We start from the raw sequence: 15,435 nt of genomic DNA, 5'->3' as shown, positions 1-15,435 counted from the left end.
GGAAAGCAGCCGCGAGTCCCTCAGAAATGACAGTTACCATAGCGATGGTGACAGTGAACTTTTAAACATTTTTTTTTTTTCAGAATGGCAGTGAAAGGGAAATCAAAGAAGAAAAAAAAAAAAGAAAGAAAGAAGAATGGAGCGTGGCAGCCATAAAGCAGAGAGGGGAAAAGGCGAGACTTGTACAACCTGGGCTGGAAGATGTGAATGTAATGTATTCTGCTCACAGAGCCAGCGCAACACAACACAAGATTACTCTTAATCCCGCAGACGAACACATGCCCACTGAACCTCATGAGCAGCTTCGCCGTTTGTATTTCACAGTTTGTGAGAGCTCACATCAGCGGCCATTCAGTGCTGTTAATCCCCTCGAGACTTACACGAAGAATTCGCTTTAAAATGCTGTGAGTTTGGGTAATTAAATAGCACCTATGTGGGTTAAAGCAGCCTTCTGTTGTGTCGCTCTTAAAAATTAATCGGCAACGTCCAAAAGAACTGCACTTCCTTCAGCACGAGCAATTGGTGTGTGTGTGTGTGTGTGTGTGTGTGTGTGTGTGTGTGTGTGTGTGTGTGTGTGTGTGTGTGTGTGTGTGTGTGTGTGTGTGTGTGTGTGTGTGTGTGTGTGTGTGTGTGTGTGTGTGTAACAGTAATGTAGGCGAACCTGCATAAAGATAAATGATGTTTGTTGGGCGCCGCCTTTCCTTAGCAACTGTTGCCAAGCATGTCAAGCTGTCCCTTTTCACGTACATGCCTTCGACTGTACCGCTCAATATTCAGCTGTAAGGCACTGGGTTGCAGCTTTTTAACTAAAGGCAGATGAAAGTGTGCCTCTCAATGCTCCAGCTATCGTTTTACAAGTTGTTCAAATGGGACTTCAGGCAGCGGGGGGTTAATTGTCGAACACTTTCTACGTCAGTAACTTTGGGTTTGCTAAACTGAGATCATCCCCACCGCTGACTGGGAGCTCTCATGTCTTGTCAGAATAGACCATGTAGTCAAATATAATATGATTCAATATAAGCTCAAAATCTAAAAACAAACATTTTAATTCAAATAAAAACAAGATGCAATGAATCTCAAATCTCGCAAACCCATTTTGTGACATCAGCTCATTTTAAGATTTGACAGCGAGGCAAAAATATGCTGGAAAAGTGGTTCTAGTGAAGAAGCTGGGGAACATTTTACAGCTATCATGCAGGCATTTGACTGAAGAGCTTTAAGATCGTTTCCAATAACACGCTTCTCAATGTGGTCAATTATTAGTAAATTAGTACATCAGCTTAAACATGTTTTTGTGGAAGCAATATCACATTTGTGCCCAATTTTCTACCTCGAATCTTCAGTTAATCTCTCCCTTGGTGTACCAGGACACGTGTGCCCCTCAGTAATCCCAATGTGCCATCAGCTGTTAATCATGACATCAGAATGACCTTATAAATCACGATTGTTGAACTGACCTATTGTTATTTTGTCCTTTTAAGTGGAAATTTACCAAATACTTTTCCAGGATATGATTGTATTTACAGAGTGAATGCGTAACACCCGTTTAAACAGCAAATGGCTCAACCCAGGAACACTGATAATTATAGTTATAACTTACGCCTGAGGGTTTCATTTTTACATCCGATATGAAATGAAACAGACACCCCGTCTGAGGCCTTCAAAAGCTACTTTCACTTCAGCTCCACTTTCGACAGGTCGACGGCGCCTACTTACAGCTGCTGTGATTAAATAATCACAGTTTGTGGCGAGGGTTGAGCAAACAGTCAATCTGAATGCCGAAAAGGTGCAAGTCATACCCGACTGAGTACAATACATTTCTAAAACGTATTGTGTTGAAGCTGCATGTGTGTGTGTGTGTGCGTGTGTTTGTGTTTATATGTTGAAACCCGAGAGTGACGGGGAAAGTGCTCATCAAGGTGAGAGGCTTCTCGCACCAGTAGTCAAGTGCTCTGTCTATACACTCACAATCACCCATTGGCTTGATGAATGTCTCTCCTTCACCTTAGCAGATTCAATTTCTGCCGCTGGCCTTCACACTTTCTTCAAAGACATTCATTCACTCTTTCACACAGCCGAAGTAAAATCCACCATCGATGCAGCTACGGGTCAAGTCGCTTCAGGACTTGTGATTTACGGACCACCATTTTTTTCCTGTGCACATGTGTGGACGCTGAGGATTGCGGGCGGTGCATGGGGAATGCACGTCAAGGTAATGAAGACAAGCCTCTTTGCAGGACCGTAGACGACACACACTGCAGAGATGTGCATTAGACGAAACTGGATCACATTGACCTGTAACATCACTCACTTTAAAGTTAACACGGATCTGAAACAGTAAATCAAAACAAACAAAAAACAAACAAACCCTGATGCAATACAGTACATCTATTCTTAATGGTGTATTGCCTGCAGGCTACTTCAAGCAGCTTGAGTTGAGCCGGTATGTGAGCTGCATACCAAGCCGCGTTCTTGCAACATCCAGTATTTCCAATGCAGTCTTTGACACGAGGTGGTTTTAGATCTTTAGAGACAGTCGCCTGTAATACTGTGCAGCTCTGATGGACTCCTGCTGCAGTACGCATTTAAAAAAAAAAAAAACCCTCCTGTAACGCTGATGTAAAGTCCTGTTAGTGTTGCTCCTACTTGATGTGACTCCATCTGTAGGGTGAATCTAAATAACTCCACAGTCGTCATTGACACCTATCTACTATCACAGAGCTGAGCTTGACTCCCGCCCAGCAAAAGAGCTTAAGAGTAACACATTTGGCAGTCACATACGATAAACCCTTTCCATGGAGGCCATCATTTTCTACTTCATTGGATAAGTAGCATGAGAGGAAATTGATTTTGACATATAACTCGGGTGCCACAGGAGATTGATAAGATAACACAACGCATGGCAGTGCACCGAGCTGCTGCGGCGTCGTGTTATTATAAGTGTGCTGTTAAATGTGCTAAATTCAGTTGATACGTACCGGGTTTCTGTTCTTTGTATCTACTGTAAAACCAGCGGAGCAAAGAAATGTGTTTTGGAGGACGTTTGTTTGTTTTAAAAGAGGAGTTGTCCTGTGATCCTTTGCTTTTTGCTTTCTCAATATCACATGTCACATTTTAGTGACTTTCAAAGTATGAAGACATAATTTGTCTTCTTTAATTTGCTTGTAGCACTTGTACAGTACGGGGTTCGGACCTCATATTAGTATATTAGTTAGTGTTCTCGACTCATAAAGCTCCCAGACTTGGGGCCCTTCTCTTTGTGTTGTTTGCATGTTCTGCTTGTGTCTTCTTTTTTGGGAACAACATGGATTTGATGCTAATCGGTGACTGCAATTATGTTTTAAAGTGGGAGTGTGTGCTCTATGCTTCTCCTGTGACGGGCTGGCGAGCTGCACAAGGCGGAACCTGCCTCCACCCATAGGCTTTGGCTCGGGCTGCTGCTTTAAGGAGGATAAAGTGGTATCGAAGATAGATGAATGAATTATACATCACCTGTGTTTTACAGTGCACCCCGTCATGTAGACATGTATGATTCAGCAGTGGTGACAGACAGTCTGGGAGAGATCACAGTGATTTGGAAGAGACTGACACCTACTCGCAGACATAGAGGAAACTTTCTTTTTTTTTTTTTTTTTTAGATCTTTGAGTGAGTGAGACAGCACTTCCTCTGGACCATTTCCTCGACCTCTACTTCACCCCAACAGCAAAACTGAAAGTACCATCTCTTTAATAAAACATACTATTTACTTAACTGAAGAAATAACAGGGAAAAAAAAACATGAAACACACAAATAAGTAACAAATAAGCTGATCACTGTCGTAGTTTTATCTTTCTGTGTCAAATCTATTGTGATTATTTAAACACATACTTGTGTTATCTAAGGAGCAAGATGTTCTCACCGAGTTTCTTCAGAAGAAAAATTAAATAAAAAGATAATTCATGACGTCTTCTGAGTGTAAAATACTCACTAAAATGTTTTTTGTTGTTTTATCTATCTTTACAGTAACATTTCAAGTTATTCAGATTCAGTATAATCTTTTTTTTTTTAAACAACACATCAAAGTAGTTAAAAATAGAAATATGACATACTTCCCTTTCAAACGTCAACCAACTGGAGCTCGATTTAATCGTTCACGCATGCAGCTAATTTAAGGACCTTTATAGTGTTTATATGCAGATTTAGTGTTTTAATTGCAAATAATAACACTGGTAACCTTTTATTAGTCATTTTAAGATGCCGCTATATGAGTCTAAAATGCAGTCTCACTCATATTGCACCACCTGAACAATTAAATGAGGATTTGTTCGTAATGTGGCATAAGGAATGTATTAAAAGAGATTATTCTTGCTGCCACGTGAGGCCCTGTAGTCATGATCCAGTGACGTACACTGACTCCCATATCTATAAGAAACAGAAAAATGCAGAACATGACAATGAGGCGCGTTGAGAATACAGTCTGCTGTGTTTTTTTTTCCTCACAGGCGAAATGACGACAGATATTCAGCTCTTTTCAAGCATTAGATTCTATATTTCCTCTGAGTCACAAAGCTTTTTTTTTTCTTCCCCATTTCAGAGGCTAAAACTCACCCTACTTTTTGTACAGTAATTTTCTTTTTATGTTTACAGTCTCAACTTCTCCACATCTCTCGATCGCTCTTGTTCTTTGTTGTTGTTCTCCCCCTCGCAGTCTCTACCCCTCAGGCTTCACTCCTCTCAGGGACAGCGATAGCTCTGTTTTTCTCTCAGCGCTCACGCAACATCTCATCTTCAAACTGAATGAACAAAAGAAGTTGTCGCAGGGGCAGAGCCCCGGGGCAAGCGATCTAAGGAAGGAATAAGGTCCCTCATTCATGCAATTTGGGAATGGCCAAAACTTCTTGGACATCTATATTTTATACAACCTCTGAAGCTTTTGGACTTAAACATGATCCTTTCTCACTGATTGCATTTTCCCCTGCAGTACCAGGAGATGGGTTTTTTACTCCAAAGTCATAGCTTCAGTAATTACCAGGCGTCTGATACTTATGATGTGGAAACAGGAAACTTCTCCCACACATAGGAAATGGACTAGAGATGTTTCTTACATATGGTGAGGATGAGCTGAGCTTTCTGTAGCTCAACCAGCAACCACAGCGTGTGCTGTAGAGAGGAACCTCAGACACTGGAGAACAAACAGTATATCAGTTAAGTCATGTTGAATTATACAAACAAGCAAGAAAAAAAGAAGAGCTTTGAACATGCATCTCCTTCACATCCCTCCATCCTTCTTCTATACTGCTTTATCAGACTCATCTCATCATGTCACAGAGCAAACACAGACTCATAATTCCACCGAAAGGTCATTTAGAAGCTCAAATATGTATTTTCTGACTCTGGGACAGAACTCAGCGGTACCTGAAGAAAACCAGCAGGACTCAAACCAGCAATATTCTCACCGTGAGGCAGGAGTGTTAACCACTGCACCACCATGCAGGTCCTACGTCCCAATTATGTTTGGTGAACGTACATTGTTTTAATATTTCTCCAAGAGTCATTAAGTTTGCATCAGTTCAAGGGATTGTTTTGACGATCATTTCATAATTCATTACACACTCAATAAATTTCAGTACAAGCACAACATGTCCACTAAAATCAACTCTACATTAGTAAATAGAGCAAAATGGACAAACTTCCTTCACTGAAATCTTTCTGCAGTGAAACTCAAGCTGCGGTGCAGCGTCAGCCTAAAAAGCTGCGAGGACCCCACAAATCCTGATGGTATCCACTACAAAATGCATGACATGACTTATGAAATACTCACAAACACGACTCAACCTTCACAGCATCAGAACACTGCGCATTAACAGTGGATGAACATAAAATATGCAGCGCGGCGTTAAAATAGCTCCTTTCATATTCCCAAAGTCGTTCCCAAAACTTCTGCTCATCATTAACCAACTGCACAGTTTCATAGTACGATGAGTCGAGAAAATGTTCCTAATCTTCACTGTGGTTTAATCTTTCAATCCTCGGTCAAATTGCCAATGATCTTATCACATATTCTTCACACATCAAATGCCAATCGCCTTTGCCAGGATGGTTATGTAATCGCTTCCAGTCATGTACTTGTTTGTTTATGTGCATTTGAATTAGTATTAGTTTTGCAGTGAACATGAAGTCTGAAAGAAGCCTGACTACTGGGACTTTCTTTGCTTTAGTCAATGTCAGCCCAAATACTTAACTCTTTTTGTTTTTTGTTCTTTTAACATGAAGCCACGTGTTTGCGATGCACCAAGATGCAGACAAAGGAGAGAATCACATCATATTCTCACGCCAAACTTTTCCTCCTGTTGTGTAATCTACCCATCACACTGTGACAATAACGACTAAGCGAGTGCTTCTCATGCGGCGGTGTACATCTGTACCTGACTCATTGTTTTGCTGTTTCAAATGACCGCATTTCTTCACAGTATGTTAAATACAAAGTTGTGATTTCTTCAGTTGTTCTTCTAACAACCAACAATTTTGTCCGCCAATGCAACATTTTTCTTTGTTGACACTCTCGTTGAATTCAGTGTTAATCCAAATTTAAAACAGTAATTCAAACGCAGTATTAGAATTGAACTAATTATTCTGTATTTTTGAAGCAAAGAAGTCCAAAAAAGGACTCGCTTGCAGTAGAGAATAGAAAAGGAAGTGCTAAGTTTCCCCTAAACTTCGATTTATCTCATTTAATTTAACAGATTTATTTTCTTTTTCATGACGGTTATCTCCAGATGGACGCAGCAGCTTTTTCAGTCTTAACGTAGCAAGAAGAACAGCGGCATCCAGCAGCTGACGAGGTACAAAAGGAGTTTGTCAAGGTGGGAAAAAAAAAATGGATAAAAATATTTTTTAATCTATTTTCAAGCCTCTCAGAGCTCCTTTGTAGCCGAAGGTGGTAAACTTACTCACATTCTTTGATTTTGGACACATTAAAAACATACTATTGTGAAGACATTGACATATAAATCACTAAATGAACTTGGAAGTGTTTGATTTTAATCTTTGTGTGCTGCTGAGTGTGATAGTATCATAGTAGTCGACTCTCTCGCCTCATAGTGAGATAGTCCGGGTTGGGCTTGAGGGTTTTCTGTGCAGTTTGCATGTGTTCTTTGTGTGTGGGAGGGTTAAATCCTGACACAGTCCTCCAACAGTCCAAAAACATGCATTTGAGGCTGATTTCCTGCACCCAGAATTGCCTCGAGATGCGATTGTCTTTCTCTCTGTCTGTCCTGTCCTGGACCCTCGACATTGTGACCTGAGCTGATTGTTAGATTTCAACTCCTTTGTCATGAGATCCAAAACTGTCGACATCCTGAGCCAGGATCATCGGAGATTCACAGATTTTTACATTATCCTGGCAAAAGTAAAAATCCCTATTGATGCTCTGATCTCTGAACGTTTGTGTTTCTCTTCCTGTTTTATATCAAAAAACATAAAAGGTCAAATGTATCACATCAAACTCATGACAGTTTTGTGTTGATTGTACGAAGATTAAGTTGGCGCAGCCTGGATCCTTGACAACGTTGACCCTTTTACATCTCGTTAAATCACTGGGAGCTCAGAATAACTTGAGGCAACTTCTGTGCAGATAACAGGAAACAAACTCTGTACTGCCTTTTATCCTCCATCGCAAAACTAATCCATACAGTTAATTAGGTCCCGTGATTATAAAAGCAACACTCAGACTAAACTGTCAGATGTGTCAAGCTCTCACCCGCTTTTCTTTTCCTCTCCTTTCAGCTGAAACTGCTTCTTTACGTTTGGGCTTTTTGTGTCTGTCACATTCTCCTCAGACAAGCCGCAAGACACAGAAAAGACACAATGATGTACACAACCGTCTACGTGATTGCATTGTACATCTCAGCCAGCTGAACATGTCACTGTCACATTCGACTGGGTGCAATTATCACCTAATTTCCTACCGAGTACCCCGGACTCTATATGAGGATTTCCTAATGTCATTTATAATTACCAGCTCTTCATCATTCCACATGAACAAGCTTGCATGTGGATGGCTTCATTCAGCCAGCTCAACGAGGGTCACAGAGATCACCAATGTTTATGTGCAATGTGACAATTTTGCTGAGGCAAGCGCTTTATGATGCCGCGTACCTCTGGTGGATTAGCCTACACCTTTAGCATGAGAGCCTGTCCCCCTATGTGTGATTCAAGATGTAATATTTAACTCTTATCACAAGATTTAAGAAAAAAAAAATCTATTTGGTTCATTTTTATTCAGGTTTTTGAAAAAAATTTATAAACAACAACATTGGCTATATGTTTAAGTTGAATATATGTTCATGTAAATTCTATAGCTTATCAAACTACAATGCCTTTCCTCAAAGAAAACTTGTAACCTCAAGCCCCAAGATCCTCGAGTTCAATACTTATATCCCAACAAATGTGTTCATATTTACCCCCAAAAAACCTGGCTGCAGTTTTTTTTTTTTTTTTTTAAACATGCTGCTTCACACTATTGAGGAAATCGTCTCCATATGTGAGGAGATTCGTCTTCATCTTGGTTTCCGGGCTGAACTTCCTTGACTGTCCAAATGTTGTTGGCTGTCATATGCAGATCACTTTGGCATTGAGGACACTGGATAAGGAAGGACGCCATCGCTGCATTAAAAGATCATCTTCATAAATACTCAGTAGATACAGAAATCATCCATCTGGCTAAAAGTTGGCTCACTGGCCGGATCAAAACTTTCTTGGACACACTGGAAAGATATTCAGTATTGTGGCTCTTTACCAAGGTTTAAAAAAAAAAGATGGTTTTGTAAGTTTTGTTAAAATAGTTAATTGTCGGGGCTCTAGAAACAGCTGTTAATTATTCTTAAGCATTTCAGAGAGTTTGCGGTCGTAGGGCCGCTCTACAATTGTGTCACGTACAGCACAAAGGTAAGTAACACTATTAAACTATATAAAGTTCTACTGTGAATGTCGGCCTAAATCTCCTGGGGCTTTCACTCTTGTCTGAGTCGGCTCCTGATGGTGCGAGCGGCTGAAGAACAGGCCTGTTAAACTTCAAGTAAGTGGAGACTCGGAGTTATTTTTACATCTAACTCCATCATGCAGTGTATTGTGAAGTCCAGGGGTATGGTTTCACTGCATTAAAGGCTGCGCACTATGCAAGTATAGGTGTGTTTCCCCGTGAGCGTTTACTCACAGGAAGTCAAAGGTGGACGTATTTATTGAGATCATCCGAGCGCTTCCTTGTCATGAAGTCGACACGTCGAACTCCATGACCACAGTTCACACGTAAACCAAGTGACGTCTGAGGATTTGTGTTTATCTGCACGTGCAGGTCGAGGAGACACTCTGCTGTCGTCGGGGAGACGATGCGACCGGAAGAGGGAGCATCCAGGATGAATAATCATCTGCTGAGAACACAAGAGCCCAGGTCGTATCTCTACATCTCAAACAACAGAAATCACTCACAAGCAGCCTTTTCATTTGAAGCCATCAAACTCTGGGTTCAGCTTCCGGACAGTCTGAAGCACTTTTCTCTAAAGTTAAAAAAAAAATCACATTTGGGAAAACCAGCTGTGTCAGCATTAGTCTATATTAGTCGTCCACTGTTATTGTTGTATAATGTATTTTAGTATTTTGTATGAATTTTAGGAATCCAAGTCTTCAACTTTAATGGTTGTTGTTAATGATGTTACTGAATTTACTGTAGGTTATATTTATATTGTGGATTATAATGTCTTCCTGCTCACTGTGTTTTCTGTATAATGTCTTCCATAAGATTTTTCATATCTGTAGGATTTTGTATGAAAGCAGGTGTTACTGTGAATGTTATACATTTTTACTGTATGTCATATTTGTAAAAATGTATTATGTCCCTCCCCGGGGACTGCAGATGGAAACTCACTACGGCTAAAATCAGGTACGGAGCATCTTTCCTATAAGATTAATGTTTTTGAACATGGTCTCTGAAAAATTAACTAAATAAATAAATACATGGACAAATAACCCGAGAAACCCCGATATGTCATTTCCTCTTAATCCCGTTTTCAAACACAATTGACAAGTTCCGTATTGCACGGTCTTCCTGCCGGAGAGAGGTTCATGAGACACTCGATACGCTCTCCTCTCGTTCGCTGCGCCTGCAGCTGCCTCATCCACACGCCCTGAAAACATTCCGCTCACAATCAGCCAACAGAAAGCAGAAGCAGATGCACTCACAGCGTCTCCACTGGGTCTTAACAAAAGGTTTAAAACATTCATCTGGACCCTGTAACTGTTATGAGGACTTCAGAGATTAGCAACTAGTCTTTTACACTCTGCTTCAATATGCCCTGTTTTTGTTTTCATCCCAACAAAAACACGAGCCCTTCACACGAAGGGACATTTGCCTCTTGTTGATGATGATATAATAAATCTGTCGGATTTTCACTTCTCCTCCTGAGTTTTCGACCAGAATCGGTATCCATTGGTCAAATGCTTTCATTTATGAAAAATATAACCATCTATCTAAAATAGCATGAACTTCAAATTACAAAAATAAAGGTAAATGTTGCATGGTATTGTATTAGTTAGCAATTTCAAATCATTCTGTAACTTAAAGTAACCCTACGTTAAATAAAGACGCACGGAAGGTAAGATGAAGCTGCTAAAATGGAAAAAGTCAAGGAGCAAGAATTTGCATTAGTAACACATTGTTATATAAAAAAAATATTCAAATATCGTCCAGATTTCTTTTTCACCCTCTGAGCTTTTCTCGGGATCCAAACATAGAAAATCAGTTCTTTACCCTCTAATTTGCCTCTACTTGAACAAGCAAATGGCAAACAAACTTCACGGGCCACAGTTTCATGCCGACTAACACGTGAGGGCAAATAATCCTCACTTCACCCCTAAAATGAGAATTTGAATCAAACGTAACCCCGAGGTTTCTGCTGTTGCTTTAATTGTTCATGACAGGCGGCCCAGCTTGCACTGAAAATGATTCATCAGCATCAAACTTCAGGAAATCAGGGGACAGACAGCATTTAGTAGCTGGTGAAAGTAATAGGTTGTGTCGCTACATAGAAAAATAAACACATTAAATGCCCAGAGTCGAGAGGACGAGAGACACTTTTCATCCACTATGACCAAAACAACAATGATCCAAATATGGATCCTGTAAGTGGAACTCAGTACGTCTTCCCACCATCAGAAAGTTTCTTACTTCTACAAGTTCTGGTTTTACTTTGCTTCCCAATTTGTCAATGATTTGTATGAAGAGCTGTTCTGGTTTTCAATATCGCTTTTTTTTTTTTTAAATGTCAGTCACATAAATGAACAAATAAGCATTTTCGACCTTAACTTTGAAAGAAACTACATGCAGGGTTCAGAGGCAAGGCAGAGCGGATATGTTGCCGTTAACGTTCAAGAATTTATTCAGCACGATGTGAAATGATCAGTTAGGTTATTAAAACTATGAATGTCACAGATAAAACAGCTTAAACTTAACTTTATTTGATGTACTTTGACTAATCAACTATTATTGCATTTGAGATGTGTCTACCACTGTGAATCCCATTCTGTGTTCATATATGTACTTAATTATCTTTAAGCATTATGTCGACCCGCACAAGTTCTGATGATTTGCTGTAGATGGTACGTTTGAATAGACTGTTCCCTAAAGGACTGTTCCCTAAAGGACTGTTCCCTAAAGGACCGAAGTGGACGCCTTTTTTTTTTTTTTTTTCAAATTTTCTGGCAGTATTACAAAATTTCACAAGGGACATTCATAAAAAGCTGAAGCTGTCACCTGTCGCCTTGGTCCGGCTGTTCTAAAAAGGTTATCAGCGGTTTTGACAGGGCTTATCTTAATGCTCTACCGGCTTATGAGTTGAAAAAAGAAACCATTCATGGCTTTCAAAATGGATACAAAGGCCAGGCTCAACCTGTGTGTCCTTCCCGAATGAGGCCATCCAACCTGCCAGAGACTAAAAATAGACGAGGACTGTCGGAATACCCTATAGGAGGAGCACCTGGGAGGTTCATGCAAATTCAGGTCACATTTTCAATAGAAAATCTAATCTGCAATATCCCACGATCTATTCTGTAACTTTCTCTGACAGCAACTTACATTGTTAAGACACGTCCACCGAGCTACAGCTGGAGGAAAAACAACTACTACTAGTACTACTACTAAGGTTAGTTATTGTGTTCTTCAAGCAGAAACTGTGGCAGACATTTCAATTCTTCAACATAATGAACATAAATAGTGTAGTAGTTAACTACTGTCACCTTAGAGCAAGGCAGCCTTTTTCTGTATGGACTTTGCATGTTTAGGACCGAAGTGAAGAGTATAATTGGAATTGTTTGCCTGATATCTCATGGTCAATACCTGGTAACAGAAGAGAAATATAGAATTTTCCATTTTTGGATGGCTGAAGGAAGAAATCACGTTTGTGAAAACTTGCATATTTATTTACAGTTGTGCAAGATGTAAATAAAGATAAAAAAAAAACAGTTTCAAACATTCTACTCAAGTATTACTTTTGATGTTATTAATGAGCAAATCCATCTAAATTGCATCAGTGCTTCTGCAGGTGGAAAAGATTCTTCTTGGTGCCAATCGGGCTGTTAGTCTCGGCTTCGCCGGCGGTCAGACACAATCTTATTTTATGGTGGCTCAAATCTGATTTGCGCGAGAGACAGACAATGATGTGGCTCACAAAGAATGTAAACACAGAGAGGGGAAGCTTCAAATTGGGTCCAGAGTCTCCTGGAGAATAATTAATGTGACATTTCCCTGACATTTAGTCGGAGGTATAACGGAGGAGCCCGAAGAAGGGAGGAAGGAAGTAGAGATATGAGCCAAAGAGGGGAAAGAAAGACAGGAAGGACAGCAGGGCAGGGAGAACAGAGGCAGCCACACTGGCTTTTTTCTTCCTGCGCGTTTTTACAATTGTTGTGTCTGCTACTCACCTTCTTGTGTTGCTTTGTGAAGATATTAAAACACAGTAGGTAAAGGAAGTGCAACCACACACACACACACACACACACACACACACACACACACACACACACACACACACACACACACACACACACACACACACACACACACACACACACACACACACACACACACACACACACACACACACACACACACACACTGACAGTGAGCGAAACACAAATAGATCTACTCTAATGCTCAATACTCACTCCTTCAGTGATGATAAAATTGTGCTTTTGTTGCTTGGTAACCATTAGTATTGTGCTCAACCCTTCCATTCACCATCTGTTTATTGGCTGTTACACATACATCTCCCTCCCTGACCCTTGGTCGGAGAGCCCGGTTGATGAGCTCACACCGGGGCAGTCTGCGGTTGCTCAACAAGCCCACACTTTGTTCCAGCCGATTGAAAAATACCCTAAGACAATACATCAGCCGCGATCAGTGCTTTTAGTAGCTCGGTCTGTGGTTTCGTATTGCCCTTTTAAGCTAATTAGGAATTGATCAACTCTGCTTCTAGCTACGTTGAAGTTGCTCTTTTCGTCTGGCACACTGTGCTCTGGTATAGTGTTCTTTTTTCTTTTTTTTTTCACGAAACCAAAGCAAGAGACGTGAATCAACGGCACAGCTAAGCACTGCTGAAATACTCACGAGTGAATTATCATCAATATTCAACGCACTGTGAAGAGCCGGTCGTGGTTGAGCTCTTCAAAAACACAGATATTCCATAAAATACATGCAGTAAATCGGGGTGCGATAATGCAGACGGCGACATTTGGTCAGCTTTGAATGGTCATCTCCTTTGTAAGCTACAGCCCTTTCTCAGCTCTAACACAATAAACATTGATTTTTGCATCTCTTTGATTCCCACGAAGGAGACGTCTTCGCTGACAGGCTCGCAGCACTCATCTCAGTCCGTTTGTGTGTTAACCCCGACAGTTCCTACAAATCCGCACTTGCGAATCGTCGGCCGGCACAAACTGCTAATAGTTTGGTTTCCATTTCCCGTACAATGAGAGCTGCGAGCCAGAAACAAGACCTGGCGCGCCGTTCTTTAAGAACGTGCTGGAAAAGAGGCGGCGGGTCCCCTTTCTGATCCGCCCGATCCGAAACGTGGAAGAGTGCGATCAAAGGCTGCTGGTGCTCGGCACCGTGGCGGCATCCCAGGCTGCAATCACAGGTGTGGCTGTCTGAAAGCGCTGCTGAGGGCCAAACATGTCTTTTGCAACAAGTGAAAGGTGAACAGAGCTGACAGAATTGAGCAGATGTTGCCTTCAGATAAGGGAATAATGTGCACCGGAGTGAGGCATGCAATTATTCAACACATTGCCGCTCCAAATAAAATGCAGGGCTTTGTGCTCACTCAACCAAACATTGCAGAATAATAACACGTAACCACGCGGGCTTTAAATTCTAGCAGGTGCAAGAATAAATAACCCCGTCATAATGAGCTCAACTTAATATTCTGTCACCGGGCTTCTTCTTTCCTTTCAGTTTAACACTTCGACAGCCTAATATGTAAAATAAAAACATGTCATCGTCGACATGTCATTCCGACTGATTCAACTGATCCCCGGTCACTTATGATTTCTTGCTCATGTGCTCAAAGATGTAATTCAATAGCCCGGCCTCTTGCAAAATATCTCAAATCCAATTTGAGTGAAAATGATGTTGGGTGAGGTTGTCACAAGCATACAAATGCAGAGGATAAAGAAATTACCTCAATATCAAGATAGACATTTCATATTAAGAGCTATGGATGTTGTTTTATTTGTAAACTGGGGCACGGTCAGAATGTTTATGTGCACGTAAATCTGTGTACTTGTCTTTGGAGGTCTGTTCTTGTGTGTGTGATGTCCCCTTTTACTAGAAATTACAATGAGCAATACTTTTCCAAAGTAATCACATGCTGATGAGAGATCGTCAGCAGCACACTTTGTAATGGGAGTACTTTAAAAAATAGAGAGAGAGATAATGTGACCTTATGCATTGTTTAAGAGATGAGCTACTGCAATGATTTAGAGCAGCCGTTTACACTGCAACCGTACCCATCTGACTCGAAAGACGTTTTTCTCTTCGGTCTCAAATAACAACAGCAGCCGATAATAGCTCACACATCCCACACTAACAATACCATCCACAGGCATTTGCTTTAATTTCCACTCCTCTGTTTGTGTCTCAATTTTAGAACGATCACAACAACTGAAAAACTGCAAATAGAACACCCTGAAATCTCCTGATTAATCCTCTTTACACAGCCGTGGATGTCATTCGAGTTGGAGGAACAGACATTCTCAACTTTTACTGTTTCTTCCTCGACACGAAATGGAAGTTAACTTCACCTTGTGGACTCTCAACTGCCGCTCAGTCACATTCAGACTGTGGTGATCTGCACAGGAGCCACAGGTCTCTTAGATTCCTCTGCAGTGCACGTATGTGTCTATTTCA

General features: G+C 40.8%; 1 protein-coding gene across 1 annotated transcript in view; it reads right to left on the bottom strand.

The window, feature by feature from the left end:
• kcnb1 (potassium voltage-gated channel, Shab-related subfamily, member 1) overlaps window positions 1-15,435 on the bottom strand; it is a gene marked incomplete at its 3' end in the record, with an annotated part of 28,331 nt that overhangs the window by 11,612 nt on the left and 1,284 nt on the right. The gene's annotated exons all lie outside the window — the stretch shown is intronic.

Source organism: Lipophrys pholis (assembly GCF_963383615.2).
Source record: "Lipophrys pholis genome assembly, chromosome: 4".
NCBI classification, from domain to species: Eukaryota; Metazoa; Chordata; class Actinopteri; order Blenniiformes; family Blenniidae; genus Lipophrys; species Lipophrys pholis.
This window is presented reverse-complemented; position numbering and strand designations above follow the sequence as displayed.